This window comes from Oryctolagus cuniculus, chromosome 1 (genome assembly GCF_051225735.1).
Source record: "Oryctolagus cuniculus isolate XC-2025 breed Fujian yellow rabbit chromosome 1, ASM5122573v1, whole genome shotgun sequence".
Classification (NCBI taxonomy): Eukaryota; Metazoa; Chordata; class Mammalia; order Lagomorpha; family Leporidae; genus Oryctolagus; species Oryctolagus cuniculus.
The window spans coordinates 53,543,585-53,559,805 of NC_142867.1; the positions used below are offsets into that span (position 1 = coordinate 53,543,585).

The 16,221-nt window shown below is 46.6% G+C and overlaps 1 protein-coding gene across 9 annotated transcripts in view; it reads right to left on the bottom strand.

Annotated features, from left to right (window-relative positions):
* The window catches only part of TEAD1 (TEA domain transcription factor 1), a 284,516-nt gene that overhangs the window by 266,259 nt on the left and 2,036 nt on the right, over positions 1 to 16,221 (bottom strand). The gene's annotated exons all lie outside the window — the stretch shown is intronic.

The window sequence follows — 16,221 nt, forward strand, 5'->3', positions numbered from 1 at the left end:
CTATTACAGTCACAGAGAAAAGATTCAAGAACCAACTAAACACCCCCATCCCAGGCTACAGATGGGATAATTTGAGCATCATAAGAAACGAGAATAGATTCAAATGCATCCAATAATTTAAAAATCCATGCTGTGTAATGACATGAAAACAAACAAAAAATATATAAAACAAAAAACTCTGACTTTCTTGTGCCTACTATGTGTCAGCAAACTAAATGGCTTCAAGTGTCTCTCCACAAACGTCCTGGCCAATGAATGAAGAAGCAGTGAGAGAACTGGAATATCAGTAGTTTGCAAAGCCCACGGGCAGAGATCACCAGTCAGTGAAGCTCACATCACAAACAAGAGACAACTGGGCACTACCTGTATTGCTGGCAGAATCCCATTTAAGAAACATGCCTGTTCAAAACAAAAAGAAAATTAAGCCTGATTACATGGAGTTTCTAGATCTAAATTCTCATTTATAAGAAATAAAAGAGGATAACAGAACATGACAAATGGCACCACTGGGCTACAACTGCAAAATCCAGAATGAAGGAAACTCTACAAGAGAAATAACGGAGCTTTTATACCAAATCGATCACGAGGGAGGAGAGATGTTTAGATTAAAGAGTTTGATGAAACACAGCAACCAAACATAACCTGAAGATCTTGTTTGGACTCTGATTTGAACAAACCAACTATGAGAAAACATTTAGGAGACAATCATGGAAATCAGAACAGCAACTAGATCGGTGATCCTATACTAAGGATCACTACTAAGGATCGCTACTAAAGCACTGGTGTGGGAATGATACTGTGATTGGTGTTTATTAAAATTGGTCCGTTTTTCAATACATACTGAAACTTTTTCAGATAAAAATGGTATGACGTCTAGGACTGCTTCAAAATAATGTGGTGAGAGGAGCCAGGGGTTTAGCAGAACAGTCCTGAATTGACGACAGTTGCTGAGCAATAATGGATACACAAGATTTCATTGCCCTCTACTGTACTAAACTGTCCCATAATAAAAGGCTTGGAAATCTGAAATACAACAGTGTTTTTGTCCAACTCCTTCAAAAAGAGAGAAAGGTGCCATGGGAAGAGGTACCTGGCACTCTAATTCACAGCTGCTGGGCGACAGTAATCACAGCCTAATTATAACCAGCAGCTAACATTTACGAGACACTCTCCTCTCTGCCAGGCCCTGTGCTAACCCTCAGTTAAGCTGCACTAAAACCCCTGAGGAGGGCACCTATTGAGTCCACTTTACAGGTAAGGAAATGGCAGAAGTAAAAGAGGTTGCCCAGGGTCAAACGGTAAGCCAAGGGGAGGAAATGTGTGCAACTCCAAGTTCATGAGCATAATGAGAAGCAAAGCTCCAAGTGCAGGAACTCAGTAAGCCCTCAGGGCCAACCCAGTGTTTCTGGTGGCCATTTCTGGTGAAGCCTTGAGAGCCGTGGAAGCAGATCCCTGAGATGCCACAGTGGGAACAGCAAAGAGGGGGTGAGAAGTGGAGGAGGCAGAGGACACCAGAAAATATGAAAGTGAAAGGGAAACCCAGCAGGAGAGGGAGGACAAAATAGCAGGAGATCCAACAAGAACCAGGGCTGGGGAAAAGCTCGACACACCCCAGAGGAGCACGCAAATGAGCTGCCGTCAGAGTGCTCCAGGATGACAGCCCGAGACCTTGCACTGAGAACAAGGAAGCAGGCTTCTGAAGGCGCTGGGGGAACAGAGGCTCACGGGGGCCATGCACCGTATCTCATTTAAACCAGCTCTCTCCCGGAGAAGTACGACTGTTTTCTCCATCTCCCAGATGAGAAAATGGAGGCCCAGAGGGGTTAAAAAACTTACCCAAGATCACACAGGCACCACGCAGAACTGGACCTGGACTCAGACCTGACTTCAAAGCCAGGCTGTAGACTACTTTGTTAAACACATCAAGCACTAGAGAGAACTGTGCAGAGTTAGGGCCATACCACCACAGTCAACGGCATTTGTGGGAAATGTGTAGAAACAGAGAAGGGGCAAACGAGTACTGGCAAGCAGGGGACGCTTGGCCCCTTCTGCAGCCAGACCACTGGTCCTAAAACTCACCCTGAAATCCCCAAATTCCATCCAGAGCAAGCTCTTAAGAATTACATGGGGGAAAACCTCTTTCTAAATTAAACAGCATTGGTCCAAAGGAAATGAATCAATGCTGAATCAAGACAAGGGCAAGAGTCCCAAAATCAGGCAACTAAGGACCCCAACACCGTTTAGCTTGGACTTAGGAGACCCAGGCACGTGGGAGGAAAAGGTAGCTACCAATCAACCAGCCCATTCCCTCCAGCAGAAACCAACCAACAAGCCAAAGATGGCTACCAACCCTATTAGCAACCCCATTTCAAAGTCCCTCCTATCTTTGTCAGAGGCCTGATTAGGGGGCTGTGAGCAAGCACAGTTAATCCTCTGGGCCTCATGGCCCTTGCCATGGCTTGAGACACCGAGGCAGGAGGAGGAGACTCCCCAGCCTGGAAGGTTCCTGAGCACTCCCACTATCTAAGAGTAAAGTCAAGGTCATCTGTCTGAAGCCTACCACACAGCATGGGTGGTGGAGGGGGCAAACTTATGCTGCCTGCCTGCCTGCCAACAACGCACATTCCCAAGCAAAACCAGATAAACCGGCAGGTCTGGTTCCAAGCTTCCAAACCACATCAGCACTCCCCCAACCCCACCTAGACAGCTAGTTCGGTTCAACCCAGGTCCCTGCAGTTCTGCCCTCTCATTTTCCAAGGCAGGGTCTCCACAGTGCTTGAGAACTGAAACCAAAGGGAGGAGGCGAGCTTTCCCCTACTCCAGCAAGATAAGTGACTAGGGTAGGACGAGTCCCCTCCAACAGACTACCCGGCATCACACACAGCCACATGACTCACAGGTCTGCACTGAACGCAGAGTAAAACAGGCATCTGAGATAACAAAGCATTATGTCTCTGCTTCTCTGGGCAAGCACCCCAAGTGAGGAGAAGTCTACTTTTGTTTCAATGCCGTAATCCATCTTAACTCCATTCAAATGCCACAGTAACACCTGATAGGCGGCTTATTTGGGAGCCTGACGGTTTCAAGTTTTGGCGCTGTCCTGGACAGCTTTGTGACCTTGGGCAGGTTACTGAACCTCTCTGAACTTTTCACTTTCCTCAATGACAAATGGAGTTTATAAATTTAGAAGAATTTCTTTTTTTTTTTTAAACAACAAACCCAGGCCTTTTTTTTCTTTTAATGATATACAAGGTTTCCTGGTTTCTTTTTTTTTTTTTTTTTAAGATTTATTTATTTACTTGAAAGGCAGAGTTACAGAGAAACAGAGGCAGAGTGAGACAGAAACAGAGAGATAAAGAGACAGCAGGTAAGCTAGGTCTTTCATGCACTGGTTCACTCTCCCCATGGCCGCAATGCCCAGAGCTGTGCCAATTCGAAGCCAGGAACCAGGAGCTTCTGGGTCTCCCATGCAGGTGCAGGGGCCCAAGGGCCATCTTCTGCTGCTTTCCCAGGCCACAGCAGAGAGCTGGATCGGAAGTGGAACATCCGGGACTCAAACCAGTGCCCATATGGGGTGCCGGCACTGCAGGTAGCGGCTTTACCTGCTACGCCACAGTGCTGGCCCCCAGATGAATTTCTAAATTAGATGAGTTAATGCTAAAGAACAAGCTTCAGATGACTACCAACCCTATTAGCAACTCTATTTCGAAGCCTCTCCTTCTTAAAGTCCACCCAATACAGAACCTAGCTTGTCAGCCTTCCCTTCCTATCCACACTTGTCCACAGAGGCCCAGGAATCGGTGCACCCAAGACAAGAATCAGAGTGAATTTGGCAGTATTGTTTCTCCTTCACAAACCTGGCGTGGGGAAGGAAGAAGGAGGTATGGGTGGGGTGACTCGGAGAACAGCACAGCTCTCCACACTTCCTGCCTCAGGGCTTCTAGGACCACACATTTCATCCACATTTCATCTAAAGCACAGCACACAAGAAGACGAGGAAGGGAGTGGGCACTCCAGCATCATCTTCCCAGAAAAGGAAACCAACGATTTTCAAATGACTTGCCCAAGGTTGCAGGGAGAACCAACATCAGGGGCCTCCAAAACAGGCCTTCCTACACACAGGCTGGAGGTGGAGGGCCAAGACCCCAGCGCTTGCGGGACCTTAAGTGCCTTCTCCCAGTGAATCACGCCAACCAGGACATAGGTCTCTGATCTCTCAAAGGCAAAGTCCATTTGCCACTTTCTCAGCTGGTCATCAATGACACTGATGGAACACCATTGCTGACGGGACATCCAGGTTACTGCCTAAGGCACATGAGAAAATAACTCAGTACGCAGTGTTGTCAACAAAACCACCAGGAACTGACCAGGGTCATCACAATTACTTTTGGTCTTAGGCCAAGTAGTAAAAGAACTAAAATGTCCAGGCCAGTGCTGTGGCCTAGTAGACAAAGCCACCATCTGCAGTGCTGGCATCCCATACGGGTACCGGTTCAAGTCCCAGCTGCTCCACTTCCGATCCAGGTCTCTGCTATGGCCTGGGAAAGCAGCAGAAGATGGGTCAAGTTCTTGGGCCCCTGCACCCACATGGGAGATAGGGAAGAAGCTCCAGGCTCCCGGCTTAGGATATAGCCAGCTCCAACTGTTGTGGCTATTTGGGGAGTGAACCAGCAGATGGAAGGTATCTCTCTCTCTATCTCTCTCTTGCTCTCTCTTTCTCTCTCTCTCTCTCTCTGCCTCTGCCTCTCCATAACTCTGCCTTTCAAATAAATAAATCTTAAAAGAAAAAAAATGTATTTCTACAAGTCCACCAATTTTCCAGAATTTATATATGTAGGTACACAGTAGGACATCATTACACAGCCTCCCAGAGAACAAAGGCAAACAAGTCTGAAACCTAAGGACACTTGGTCCCTTCCACACCAGGACCACAAAATCTGAAATACAATCTGAAATCTCCAAATTTCAAGCAGTACAAACCTTTCAGAATTCCACTGGGAAAACATCTTTCTAAACTAAACTTTGTTGGGCTAAGAGGAAATGAACCAATGCTGAATCACTCCTATGAATGATGAGAAACTTTTAAAGAAACATATTTATGAATTGATCCACAGAACAGCGTTAAGGCTTGAAACAATCTGTTTGAGACTATCACCGGTTTGTAGGAAACACTGTGTTCTGAAATTCCCCTCTATTGTAGTTCTGGTCTCAGAAAACAGCCTGGGACACACAAAGGCCGCCTGCCCAGGGGTCGCTTGCCCTTCACGCCAATCAACTCAAGGGAGTCAGCCAGTTTCCGCTACCCTTCCCTGTTAGAATGACCAGGGAGTGTATCGCCCAAACTGGAACATCTTGAAAGTAAAAGAGGGTGCCGGTGAGGTGTGAAGCACTGACCAGGACTACAGCAGACAAACAGGATGGCAGCCATGAGGAACAATACAGCAAAACCTTTCCGAAACCACCACAAACAGTAATGACATGGAAGGCTGTCGGGCCTGCCAGAACAACACAGGAACAAGAAACACCAAGTTAACGTGAACGGAAAAACTGGGCAGAGCAGAGCCTGAGACTTGAGCCTTGGCCCCTGCCATCAATCTACAAATCAGATGCAAGGGACGTGGGGCCACTGTGCCTTCCAGATGTCGCTTCTTCCTGACCTTCCAGCTGACACTTTAGGATTAGTTCTCATTCTGCACCATGTAGGAGCCAGAAGGATGGCTGATGGGGTGAACATTCACCGTTGGGAAGAGAGTAACTTAGTGCAAAGAACCCTCCATCTTCAACACCTGGAATGGGTATCTCCAGGAAGCAATCTCCTCACCCAAACCTGTCAACCAGCAGAAAGGCAGCCTGTCCTTAGGCGCGCCAAGTAACTGTCTTAATCACTACACCGCCAAAACAAGGCGCACACTGCGGGCACCATGGGGCATGGCAGATGCTGTCCAGTGCCATCACTACATTAGGTATTTTACTTTTTAATGAGATGTAATTCACACACCATAAGACTCACAGTGTTGAGGATCAGTGTTTTAAAATCTCCCTCTATGGGACCGGCACCTGTGGTACAATAGGCTAAGTCTCCACCTGCAGCGCCAGCATCCCACATGGGCAACAGTTCATGTTCCGGCTGTTCCACTTCCAATCCAGCTCTCTGCTAATGGCTTGGGAAAGCAGTGGAAGATGGCCCACATGCTTGGGCCCCTGCACCGGCATGGGAGACCCAGAAGAAGCTCCTGGTTCCTGGCTTCAGATTGGCCCAGCTCCAGCTGTTGCAGTCATTTAGGGAGTGAACCAGCGGATGGAAGACCTTTCTGTCTGTCTCTCCCTCTCTCTGTCTTAACTCTACCTCTCAAGAAAATAAATCTATTTAAAAAAATCTCCACTTGTCCACTGTCGATGTCCCTGTCCCTGCAGCAAAACGCCTCTCCCCCACCGGACTCAACAGTGCTTTGTTTCTTTAACTGAAGACCAAGAACCCAGATTAACTAATGCACACCTCCACACACTGCTGAGGAGACAACAGGAAGAACTGTCCATAAAATGCAGGGGGTCCCTGCCCCCAGCTCCCACAAAGCAAACTGCTCAGACCAGTCCCAGGGAGTGGCAGGCACACTGACACACCCTTCAGTGTGGAGGGGACTCTGAACGGAGCAGAACCCAGTTCAGGCAGCTGACCTTGAAAACACAGCTTCCACCCACCAGTGTGTGGGAAGAATTCAGCTCACCCACCCAGGAAGTACTTCAACCTGGGGGGACAAAAATCCTCTGACACAAATACAATGACCAAAGAGTGGAGATATTGTTCATTCACATAGGAGAGGAAATTCTTATCTGAATGTGACTTAAGACCCAGGCAAAGGGCCTTTTTAGAGAGGGGTAAAGATTGGATTCCAGGGCCCTGTGTTGTTGCACAGTTGGTTAGGCCACGTCCCATATAGGAGCAGTTTAAGTCTCTAGTGCTGCACTTCCATTCCAACTCTCTACTAATGCACCTGGGAAAGCACCGGAAGATGGCTCCAGTACTGCCACCCAAGTGGAAGACCCAGATAGATATCCTGGCTCCTGGCTTCGCCCTGGCCCAGTCCTAACTATTGTGGCCATCTGGGGAGTAAAACTCTCTCTGTGTGCCTCTACATCTCCATCACTCTGTCTTTCAAACAAAAATTTTTTTAAATATTTATTTATTTACTTATTTGAGAGGAAGAGGCACAGAGAGAGAAAGAGAGGTGGGGAGGGGGGTCTTCCACCCAATGGTTCACTCCCCAGATGGCTGCAACGGCCGGAGCTGTGCCGATCCGAAGCCAGGAGCCAGGAGCTTCTTCCAGGTCTCCCATACGGGTGCAGGGGCCCAAGGACTTGGGCCATCTTCCACTGCTTCCCAAGCCATAGCAGAGAGCTGGATAGGAAGTGGAGCAGCCAGGACTCAAATTGGTGCCCATATGGGCTGCCGGCACTTCAGGCCAAGGCTTTACCTGCTACGCCACAGTGCCAGCCCCCAAATAAATATTTTAAAAACATAAAAATGTAATTCCAGAGCTTGCAATACTTGCAGGAACGGAGTGCTCCATGTTCAGCATTGGCTCCCAGGCCTCTCCAGCTGCAGATGCAGCACTCACCAAGGCTTAACTCTTCAGACTATACAACATCATCCTGTTTTCCATATGAGGAAATTAAAACTGCAGCACAGGTAAGCAGCTGCTGTAGCAGACAGTAAGAAGGCAATGAAAGGGGGGCCAGCACTCTGGCATAGTAGGCTAAGCTTCCACCTGCAGCGCTGGCATCTCATATGGGCACTGGTTTGTGTCCCGGTTGCTCCTCTGCTGATTCGGCTCTCTGCTGTGGCCTGGGGAAGCAGTGGAAGATGGCCCAAGTGCTTGGGCCCCTACACCTGCATGGGAGACCAGGATGAAGCTCCTGGCCCCTGGCTCAGCCCAGCTCTGGAGGTTGTGGTCATTTGGGGAGTGAACCAGCAGATGCAAGACGTTTCTCTCTATCTCCCCCTCTCTCTGTTTGTAGCTCAACCTCTCAAATAAATAAATAAATAAAACTTAAAAAAAAAAAAAAAAAGAGGCACTGAAACCAGGAGAAGTAGGAATGGAGCTCCTCATCTTGGCCACCTGAAGCCTGAGGCCCTCAGAACGCAGGCAGGGATCTCCCAGAAGTTTTGCTGGCAGGCCCAAGGCCAAGAGCATCATTTCTCTATAAAAACATGAGGGCCTATAGACACCTTTGAGAGCCCTTAGAACCTTCATCACACGTGATGTGGCTTTCAAAAACCTATGAAGCAAGTTCCCTCCTGGACAACTGAGGCTGCACCGGCCAACCCCTTTCTGCAGCATCCCCATTCAGTTATACTAGCATTCAGCAAGGAATGGATCTGTGGCCAGGCAGGTTGAAGTCTGGAAGTCACTGCAAATCCCCATATGTAATTCTATCCTCCTACTTGTCAATCAAAACACCCCCTTTCCTGGGCTTATCAGGACTTAAGGGGGGGACATCATGACATTATGGACATTGAGCTCTGCATGGAACTTAGGAGGTGCTGTATAATTCCCAGGTGGCTTCACATCACCCCCTAGTTCATAAAGAGGCCAAGAGGGAGGGGCTCACACCTGCTCTAACTACCACCGACCTGCTGGAGGTGCTACACGGCAGCCCTTTCTCTCTCCCCTCCAAATATGCCTCCTGTCTTCAGGCAATCTCCTGGCCCCCTGCTCACTCATGACCAGTTTCTCTCTGTATGGGACAACCCGTGACCACGCACATATGTTCGCTTTCTCACCTATCACTGTTTACATCTTTTACAAGTCTATACTCAAAATGCTCACCTTTATACAACAGCTTTGAGTAAAAACTAATACACCCTTAGCCCACATCAGAATGAACTCAAATATTACGTATTTACTAATGGATCGCCTCCATTTTATAAATGCGGAAAGAAAACATGGCTCAAAGCAATAAATGGTCAGGGCTTATAGGACTGCCCCAGTGTCTCCTGGATTTCAGAGTTTTTGCCTGATACGGAAGTCTTGCTCTTCTAAGCACCTGCCCGAGCCTTACGAGCTTCTCTAGAGTCCCTGGCCAAGCTAGGACAGCAGGAGATCATTCAGGATCTGGTACGCAAGTTTACTGAGCACTCACTATACTAAGCACCCAGCTGACATGCTACTGAAATTCGCAGATCAGGGTTCTGCAGACAAGAGTAATCCGTCCAAGGCCACACTAGCAAGTAGCTGAGTCAATAATGACCCTCCTCCAAATCTGTGCTTTTAAATTCGCATTATCCTGGCCTGTTTTCCAAACCAAAATCAGGAAATATCCCAACCTGAATGGTTATCCGTTCCCTCCCTCCCTTTTATTCCTTTCAATTAATTGTTCACAGCCAAGTTTCAAATCTGTACTAGCCCATTCATGGCAGTAAACCTTCCTTATCAACATCTGAGAGCTGAGTTCCTCACTTGGGACAATATTTCACAGGGTTGGTTTGTTTCACTTAGCCCTACTCTACTCCCAAAATGGCATCTGGCAGCCATTCCTGCCCCCACCTCAAGGCCCAACTCTCACATGTCCTCCCCTGCGAAGCTCCCCCCAGCACCAACTACAGGGCAACCCAGCACACTGGATACACCCCGAGCACCAGCCTCTTGAGTTTTTTCCCCCTCTGATTGTTTTATTACATAAGGAAATCAATGCTCCTAAAATTACAAATGCGTAAAACCAGTTCAAGTCCCTTCCCTCCCTAACCCCATTCCCTTAAAGCAACCATTGTCAACACTGCACAATCAACTGCCTAGATCCTTTGGGCCTGAGATGCAACCAAGCTGCATGATCACTATTTCAACCAACCGACAGCCCTACTGGAGGATGCAGCACAATTTTACTTCTAAGAAACACTGCTGGAAAGCACACAATGCCAGAATGCTTTCTTTCTAAGAAACAGTATTTTGTGCTCACAAGTTTTGAAACTCTTTACCCTATGTCAATCATGGGTATATGTATATGTATGTGTGTGTGTGTGTGTGTATACACATATATACAAAAAGAAAAATATAAGCTAAACACCGAGTGGCTCCACATCCACCAGTGTTCCACACAGCATTATCCTCTATGACAAGGGCACTCTCAGGTACTCTCCCTTCCTCTCCACTGCCTCTTCCGACAGCCTCTGATGAGAGAACAACACCACACCAAGGGTAACAACCACCTGCTCCCTGCTCCCTGCTCCCTGGCCAGCCAGGATTGTCAGACACATCTCAACCCCAACAATAGTCAAATAGTCAAGTAAACAAGAGGCACCTTGGAACGCATGAAACACGACAGATGTAACCTTCCCGCTGGACCGAGATGACCTCCTTGCATGCCCGCTTCCCCCAGCTAAACATCTCCCAAGGGCCTGGCCAGGGGCGCCATACACATCCCTGCTCACGGGCCACCTTTTCCTGATCACCAAATCCTGCACACAGTAGCATCTGTAAATGTTTAAACGGCCAGTGGCAAGCAGCACTCTATGAAAACAAGGCGCATCTGGATTTCAAAGAGCGCAGGGGGAAGGGAAGAGAGGAACAAAACGCTGAGGGTGGAGGGTTACCCACAGGTGGAGCACCGCCAGGCTCACCTTCCCAGCCCTCACTCCCAGCATCAGGGGATGCCAGCTGAGGAGCTTAGGGGGCATCCACATTCCTCACGAACTGCCCTGTTCTTCTCTGTAGGCAGCCGAGCCCCTGCCCAGCAAGGCTGACACACACACCTCTGCCACCACATCTGGAAGCAACTGCTACACACCCGGAGGGTGGGTAACAGAAAGAATGCCCAGCTCAGAGAAGGGGGTTCACCTCAAAGACATAGAGGACCAAAAAAACCCACACGCAGCATTAGGAGAGGTGGCTGACTTTAGTTTGGTGTGATCTGAGGATAAAAATTAGAGTATCTACAGCAATGGATCCCAAGCAGGAAGAGATGCTGTCATGGGGCCTTTCAGAAATACTGAAAACCTGGGGCCAATGTCTTGGTAGCAGGTTAAGCCTCTGTCTGCAATGCTAGCATCCCACTGGAGAGCTGGCATCCCATCTCAGTGCTAGTTTGAATCCCAGCTACTCCACTTCCTACCCAGCTCCCTGCTAATGCACCTGGAAAAGCAGCAGAAGGTGGCCCAAGTGTTTGGGCCCCTGCCACCCACATGAGAGAATGGGAGACTTGGATGGTGTTCCTGGTTCCTGGCTTCAGTCTAGGCCTGTTGCAGCCATCTGCAAACTGAACCCATAGAAGGAAGATTTTCTCTCTCTCTCTCTCTCTCTTTCCTCATCTTCCTCCTCTGTCACACTGCCTTTCAAACAAATAAACTAAATCTTTTAAAAAAAGAAATACAGAAACCCTGCACCTACTCCAGCATTTTTAATTAACTAATTAATTAAATTATTTGAAGGCAGAGTGACAGAATTCCTAAGTCACCACAGATACCCAGACTAGAAAAGTTCCATGGAAGGCTGCCACATACATGCCAAGGTAGGAACCCCTCCCACCCCTGTGTTATCAGAAGCCCCCGGGCAAACACAAAAAAGACAGATGCGGGTGTGGCTCTGAACCTTCCGGAATCAGTCATGTGAATGAATCACGAATCCAAAAGTAAAACTGTGAGGTGAGGAACACGGCGAGCCACACACATTCTCAAGCCCCCGGTCAGCCACCTACTGTGTGCAGACTCCCTGAGCGGGCTGCGGTCAGCTGCCCCATGGTTCTACTTCCGCCATGATGGACACCTGTGTGGTGTTCCGGAAGCACTTCCCACTCTAACAATCTCTAGCCGTAAAGGAAGGTGCTTTTTTTCAAATCACAGATGACACCTTCCTGGTCCCCAACTGCACAGCATTCCATGATGAAGGTAAAACTTAAGGGAGAAGGGAGATGGAGGGTGGGTATTGTGCATGCACAAGCAAACTAGAAACTTTTCAGCAAAATCAGAAAGAACAGCAGCAAGCTTACCTCCTCAGAATTCTGTTTTAAAAACAAACTTTGAATTGAGGGAACTTCTTGGCTCTGCCAACACAAAATGCTGCTAAGCAACTTCGTTCCTGTTTTCTCTCTACGGCAATACCTGAGGATGCCTTGTAAGTGGTCTGGATTTCAGGGCAGGGGCTCTTGCTAACTCTAACTACCATTGTCTCCCAAAGGCTTTGGGATGAAAAGGCAGCGAGGAGAAAGGACTGAAAGATTCCACCAAAGGAGGCTCACAATGGCTTTGGAATCACTTAGCCCCCAACACACCCCCGGCCACAGTGGCCCGGTGATCAGAAAATGAAGCATATCAAAATGCTATTGATAAGCTAAATTACCAGACAGCTTATCTGAGGCCCACATCCGCCATATGGTGCCCCAACTTCTGCCGCCTGTTGCTGCCACAACAATAGGCACGCCTACCCAGAAAGCACCATCGGACAGAAATCCAGCAGCGGCGGCATGTGGGGCGGCTGCGGTGTTTACATTTTATTTTGTGCCATTAGCTTGCTGCCTCTCTCTAACCCAGTAGGGCTTTGAAATACACACAATCAAAAACCCGTGTTGCCTGCAGAATGCATATATGCACACTCACGACATGTATGCGCGTGTATGGGGACAGATCAGGTGAACAGAGAGAAAACCAGATGTCAACTTCAGAAATGGAGCTGCCTGGTGGGGGAGGGTGAGCCAGGCCGGCTCCGGGAGCCGCTGCAGACAATGCGCTTTTCTCCCAGCATACGGGCGGGCCTCGGGGAGTGGCTATTTAAAACACTTGGCTCCTTTTATTTCACCACCATGGAAGTGAATTCTGTTCTTAAGTGCCAGAGCAAATGAAGTCATTTGGTTTCCACGGACTCTCTCTGCATTTCAGCAGCAGGAGTTAGGCTGGAGGAAAGTTGGAAGGGTCCGACTTAAATTTCTTTCTGACGATTCAAACGGATTCCCACTTTTCTTTTTTTTGTAAAGTTATTAAGGAACAGAAAAGTTAAAGGCTATCAGACACCAAGACGGATGCCATCAAAAACGACTCCGGCTTCACAAAATGTCACGATGCAAAGGGGGACAGATAAGGTTATCGCTCTCAAAGGGCTTGGTTGGTATAAAAGATGACTGCTGGTTTCTGTCAAAGGAGTTCCAAATAATTCTGTACTCCTTTCCACCTCTTAAAGATGTTCCTGCTTTTGCAGATGGTAATAAAATAGTCACTTACTTATAGTTTACTATCAGAGAAAAGACAACGGTTTTCAAAAAGAATTCCACAGCTGCAGCACCAAGCGATGCAAAAATGCACTCAAGATGCAGGTTTGGATAAAGTGCAAAGCAAAAAAAAAAAAAAAATCTTAATACTTAAAACTATTGAACTGTTAGAGACAGGCAATCGTGTCACTCCCCCCAAGTCTGCCCACACCTCAGAGGACAACATATTTCGATGAACTTTTCAAATTGTCTTAAACATTCTCAGTTTAAAAAAAAAAAACCCTCCTTTCAACTTAAATTGAGATTGCACTTGAACAGCATCCAAGAGTGGAGCTGAACTGAATTATGATAATTAGAAAGCTGTGCCCATAAAAAAAAAAAGCAGCACAGTTGATGCATTTTTTTTCTAAAAGTTCATGCCAGAGAATATAAGCTCAATATGTTCTCACATAATTAACATTTCCCACCATTACAGCAGTTTTGCAGTTTATCTATCAGCAAACACAACAGCGCTCATCATTGTTGTATATACAACCACCTTACACACACATCCAGACCTGTCAGATGCAAAAAAGCAACCAGATTTGCCCACGGGAAGTGGCGATGTTTAACTTGTCCATCAATTACCTGGATTGTTTTTTTTTTTTTAAATCCACGGTCCAGAGCCCTGTCCCTTCAAATTAAAACTGCGAATGAAACCCTAGAACACAGCCTTATAAACTGTGAATCACAAAGGGGAAAAGCGGGCTGAAGACTTTGCTTCAGGATAATAAATACTGATTTTAAACAATGAGGGGCGAAGGGGCAACACAGCTTTCCCTCGGCAGGCCTACCATCACCTAGCAAAAGAGGCTGCGTTGAGAGGGTCCCTCATGTCCTATCATTAGAGAGACCAGTTTCACATTTGGCCAGAATGCCCAGACCATGGAAATTTCTCTTTTTTTGAGAATTCTCCCCATGATGCAAGAAGCCAGTGGACACAGGAAAAGTGAGAGCTAAGTGTAAGAAACCTGTTAAAAAAAAAAAAAAAACACTGCACCAAAACCCCACCAGCTCCTGGGCACCTCATTTGCTTTGGAACACCTCTTTCAAAACCTGAATATCTGTGAAGAAGGAGTCGAATTTCAACCAAGTTCAAATATGGTCAAGTAAGCTTAATGAGAATCTGACATATTAATGACTCAATAGTCCACAGCTCTGAAACAGAACAAAAACTCACACAGAAACACTCCCAAACTTTAGATCCAAATATTTTAGCATTACACAAATTATCCCAGAAGAGGGACACATACAGGATTCCTAATATGAGCCTACACTAGTTGTTAGAAAGTCCTACCCAGAATCATTTAGTGCTTAAGACAGACCTGAACTGCTGGATTTTTATCATCCTTATGAATATAAAACTAAAATATACCACCGATATGGCTCAACCATGATGTGAGAGCTAATTTAAATATCACAAGGTAATCGGCACTTTCTACAGATAAGAACAAGCACCATGCAGAGTGCAAAGCTTATGTCAGTCAACAGTCAGCCCCCAAGCCAGCCAGTGGCACAGCCCAAGGTTGTCAAAGGGGGATAAGCTTACAATACATTTTTCTTGCTGAGTTCAGAAGTAGGACATTAGCAGTCTGCAGTTCCAGTCACTGAACTCCAAAGGAGAAGCTGTACTGCCTGCATTCATTTATTAACAGAAAGGCTGGCTGATTTTTGTTGCAGCTCTACAGAGAAAGCTGCAAACTTGCTCTGGCCAGTACTTTTCAGGCTTTGGAGAAAACAGACCCTCGAAGTTTTATCACTGAACAGATTCAAACCTCTAAACACAGCTTTCATTCTAAAATATGCATTTTTCTCCCTTTCACAATCGCTTTGCTGGGAACAAAACAAACTGCCTGAAATACAAGCTCACAAGTGTTAGGAACCTACTGTCTGCACGTGAATGCAGTCATTTTTAAGTCCACCAAGTCATACACAGTTATTTGCACCAACCTTGAGTGCTAAGATAGCACAATTTTCATTTGCAGGCAGTATAATTATGCTCCCAATTAACGCACAATATCACATGAGATTAGAGGCAAGTGATCCCCACAAACGCACAGGTACTTTCTGAAGTAAGCAACCTTAAAATACCGTGCACGTCTCAGCCCCTTGCTCAAAGGCCCATCTACATTCTCGAAGGTACTTGTGTTGCACGCTCTTACTGAAAATGTGACAACACATATCACTGAGCAGAAGTACATTCTTCCCAAATGTTCCCATTAAGAAATGCCCTCTCACACTTGCTGCCCGTGATTGTCATAACCAACAAAACACACAACTGCTGATAAACTGCAGGAGCTCAAGCAGGAGAAAGCTCTAACACTTAGCTCCTTAGGACTTATTTGCCCTTTTTCTAAATTAAAGGGGAGCCCAGCCGACAAAGTGAGTATATGAATACATGATTCTTGCTGTATACAGCAAATGGGAGGAGAGGAAGTCGACTCCCCCCCACACTCTCTCACACCCGTTCATAAGTGTAGCCCACTGCCTATTTGTCCACACACATTGTACCACAATACAAGAAAGAGCCTTTCTTTGGGAAAAATTCATTTAAGTCTAGCTCAAGCTAGGCTAGAATGCCCTCCATCTTAAAATTAAATTTCATTAAATAGATGTTGCGGTGAGTTCTGATTTTTGTTTTGGGAAAATTAAAAAAAAAAAAAAACTCCAATAATCTCTAAGGCATGCTCCCTGGAGTTTGTTATTTTATAAAGGATCACACGGAGAGAAATTCACACCAAGATTCTTTTCTGTAACATCCTTTTGCTCTATACTGTCACATTGGTTTTGTTTCAAACTGGCTAAAAAAAAAAATGTATTCTAATGTTCCCCTAAAACTGTAGGTCACATAATACTTTCCACTAAGTAAAAATAAAATGGTCTACCTTGGCACTTCAGCGAGAACCAGTAAAGGACACAGTTTACCAGTTCATTTTTTATACCAACAAATAAAAGAACTGTGAACTCCGTGTAAAACCTGAAACCTAACAG